Source organism: Salmo trutta, unplaced genomic scaffold (genome assembly GCF_901001165.1).
Source record: "Salmo trutta unplaced genomic scaffold, fSalTru1.1, whole genome shotgun sequence".
Taxonomy (NCBI): Eukaryota; Metazoa; Chordata; class Actinopteri; order Salmoniformes; family Salmonidae; genus Salmo; species Salmo trutta.
The window spans coordinates 9,969-14,044 of NW_021823440.1; the positions used below are offsets into that span (position 1 = coordinate 9,969).

A 4,076-nucleotide genomic window follows, 5' to 3' on the forward strand; every position below is an offset into this window, starting at 1 on the left:
GCTAGCATTTGGTTTGAAACAGTTGAGGTTTGTCAATTCAAATAGGCTACATGTCCCAAATTATTGCAATACTTTAGCTTAATATGATTCACTAATGCTAGCAACCCTCAGGAACAATTCACAAGGATGTGACAGATTAAAGAAAGGTCAACGGAATGAAAGTATGCCAAAATAAATGTATGTGGCTGTTACTGACAGTGGCTCCCGATAGTGGCTAATATTTAACATGATACAAATTGTCAAATAAAACTGGGAAAAGCCCCACAGTGGAGGTGTCATAATACAAATAAAACCTAGCGGTCAAACAGGGAAATGGTTCCAACCATTTTCCACCATTCATTTTTCCCATAGGGGATTTTAGAAACACTTAAAATAATACATTTGTAGTTCTTTATGATAGCCACATTAGCAGTTAATTAGCATTTAATTTTGGGGGGGTAAATACAGGAAAATATTTTTTATAAAAGTCACCTTGTCCTAGAGAGAATTACACGGTTACCATGCCAGGGTAAGCCAACAAGAAACACAGGCCTTTTTTAATTGTTTTTAAAATCCCCTGTGGGGAATATGAATGGTGGAAAAACGATTGGAACCATTTCCCTGTTCGACCGCTAGTTCTTATGGGTATTATGACTCCTACTGTGGTACTCTATTTGGGATATTATGGGCAGTAGACTTGTGGGCATTCCTAACATTTTCCATGACTTCCACTCTTTTTCTTGTAGTTTCCGTAGTGTAGTGGTTATCACGTTCGCCTCACACGCGAAAGGTCCCTGGTTCGAAACCGGGCGGAAACAAATTTTAACAAAACAGATGGTGATGACAGAAACAGGGTCATAACTGAAAAAAACGAAACAAATAAATAGGCCTGCAGAATACATGAATAGACCAATCTTAGACCAGAGGCAGATAGTGATAACTGAAAAAAAACGAAACAAATACATAGGCCTACAGAATACATGAAAAGACCAGTATTAGACATGTCTTTCAATAACCAGAGGCAATGCAATGTTATAAAACAGGTTGTTTGGATCCTGGATGCTAATTGGTTAATAGCAGGGAGTTGAAGCACCACCATCCCAGCATTCTGCGGGTAGTGCCTGTTAGCGGTTCCATTAGATTTATAAATGCGCATCCACTGTCCCACGGCCCAGCCAGTCAATTTATAAACTTCATCTCCCCTGGAAAAATGTGTCTAGACCAATGGTATTCAAACCTTTTCAGCAGGGACACCATGTTTTCCTACAGAATTTCTGGGGTCCCCATTTTTTTGCAATCATTTCTTGTGATCCCACCCCAAATACAACTTTAAAATCGGTACGTTACATTTTTTTTTACATCAACAAATAACCTTCAATTACCCAATCAAATACTTTTTTTCTAATTAACTTTCTCAAAAACGTTTCTATATTGTCTCATACAATAATCTGCACTCATAATTTTTTGTTCCTAAACAATGAATATATATACCCCCACTTTAAATATCACTGGTCTAGACAATATTTCCCAATGCCCCTAGGCTAGCATATGGTTTGAAACAGTTGAGGTTTGTCAATTCAAATAGGCTACATGTCCCAAATTATTGCAATACTTTAGCTTAATATGATTCACTAATGCTAGCAACCCTCAGGAACAATTCACAAGGATGTGACAGATTAAAGAAAGGTCAACGGAATGAAAGTATGCCAAAATAAATGTATGTGGCTGTTACTGACAGTGGCTCCCGATAGTGGCTAATATTTAACATGATACAAATTGTCAAATAAAACTGGGAAAAGCCCCACAGTGGAGGTGTCATAATACAAATAAAACCTAGCGGTCAAACAGGGAAATGGTTCCAACCATTTTCCACCATTCATTTTTCCCATAGGGGATTTTAGAAACACTTAAAATAATACATTTGTAGTTCTTTATGATAGCCACATTAGCAGTTAATTAGCATTTAATTTTGGGGGGGTAAATACAGGAAAATATTTTTTATAAAAGTCACCTTGTCCTAGAGAGAATTACACGGTTACCATGCCAGGGTAAGCCAACAAGAAACACAGGCCTTTTTTAATTGTTTTTAAAATCCCCTGTGGGGAATATGAATGGTGGAAAAACGATTGGAACCATTACCCTGTTCGACCGCTAGTTCTTATGGGTATTATGACTCCTACTGTGGTACTCTATTTGGGATATTATGGGCGGTAGACTTGTGGGCATTCCTAACATTTTCCATGACTTCCACTCTTTTCCTTGTAGTTTCCGTAGTGTAGTGGTTATCACGTTCGCCTCACACGCGAAAGGTCACTGGTTCGAAACCGTGCGGAAACAAATTTTAACAAAACAGATAGTGATGACCGAAACAGGGTCATAACTGAAAAAAACGAAACAAATAAATAGGCCTGCAGAATACATGAATAGACCAATCTTAGACCAGAGGCAGATAGTGATAACTGAAAAAAAACGAAACAAATACATAAGCCTACAGAATACATGAAAAGACCAGTATTAGACATGTCTTTCAATAACCAGAGGCAATGCAATGTTATAAAACAGGTTGTTTGGATCCTGGATGCTAATTGGTTAATAGCAGGGAGTTGAAGCACCACCATCCCAGCATTCTGCGGGTAGTGCCTGTTAGCGGTTCCATTAGATTTATAAATGCGCATCCACTGTCCCACGGCCCAGCCAGTCAATTTATAAACTTCATCTCCCCTGGAAAAATGTGTCTAGACCAATGGTATTCAAACCTTTTCAGCAGGGACACCATGTTTTCCTACAGAATTTCTGGGGTCCCCATTTTTTTGCAATCATTTCTTGTGATCCCACCCCAAATGCAACTTTAAAATCGGTACGTTACATTTTTTTTTACATCAACAAATAACCTTCAATTACCCAATCAAATACTTTTTTTCTAATTAACTTTCTCAAAAACGTTTCTATATTGTCTCATACAATAATCTGCACTCATAATTTTTTGTTCCTAAATAATGAATATATATACCCCCACTTTAAATATCACTGGTCTAGACAATATTTCCCAATGCCCCTAGGCTAGCATATGGTTTGAAACAGTTGAGGTTTGTCTAAACCTTGCTGTCTGCCTCTCCGACCTGTGGATCAATGTTGCCGTTTTTTTGGTGACCTCCACCGTGCGATGTGTATGAATGTGACCAGAATGACAGCTTCTCTGAGCCAGGCAAATTAATTGATCAGGGTCATTATAATGGATATATCCAAAGAAATGGCAATATAATCCAAGGTAAAACAAACAAAAGTGCAGACAGTTTTCTGTCATTTCAGCTGCTTGATGTGATTGTGTGATAGATTTAGTTGGCTGGCTAGCAAAGGAAAAGTAGCTAGCCTGCATAGCTACAGTGCATTCGGAAAGTATTCAGACCCCTTACTTTTTTCCACATTTTGTTACGTTACAGCCTTATTCTGAAAATGGATTAAGTCAAATAAAATCTATCTACACACAATACCCCATAATGACAAAGCGATAACATATCATTTTTAATTCATAAAAAAAGATTTAAAAAATACCTTATTTACATACGTTTTCAGACCCTTTGCTATGAGGCTGGAAATTGAGCTCAGGTCCATCCTGTTTCCATTGATCATCCTTGAGATGTTTCTACAACTTGATTGGAGTCCACCTGTGGTAAATTCAATGGATTGGTCATGATTTGAAAAGGCACACACCTGTCTGTCTATATAAGGTTCCACAGTTGACAGTGCATGTCAGAGCATAAACTAAGCCATGAGGTGGAAGGAATTGTCCCTAGAGCTCCGAGACAGGATTGTGTCGAGGCACAGACGTGGGGAAGGGTACCGATACATTTCTGCAGCATTGAAGGTACCCAAGAACACAGTGGCTTCCATCATATTTAAAAGGAACAAGTTTGGAACCACCAAGACTCTACCAAGAGCCGGCTGCTCAGCCAAACCATCCCTACGGTGAATCAGCCCTTATTCAGGAGTTATTCACACGATAATTCCCGGGATCTCAAGCCTTATTGCTTAGTTAATGGACTAAGTCATTTCTGACTTCATTAGGTTCTGAGAGCTTATTCAGGAGTTATTCACAC

At 38.5% G+C, this 4,076-nt stretch overlaps 1 non-coding gene across 1 annotated transcript; it reads left to right on the forward strand.

Annotated features, from left to right (window-relative positions):
* The first annotated feature begins 724 nt into the window (after positions 1-724).
* On the forward strand, positions 725-797 carry trnav-cac (transfer RNA valine (anticodon CAC)). Its single transcript has one exon. It is a non-coding gene; the product is annotated as a tRNA-Val (tRNA).
* The last annotated feature ends 3,279 nt before the right edge of the window (positions 798-4,076 follow it).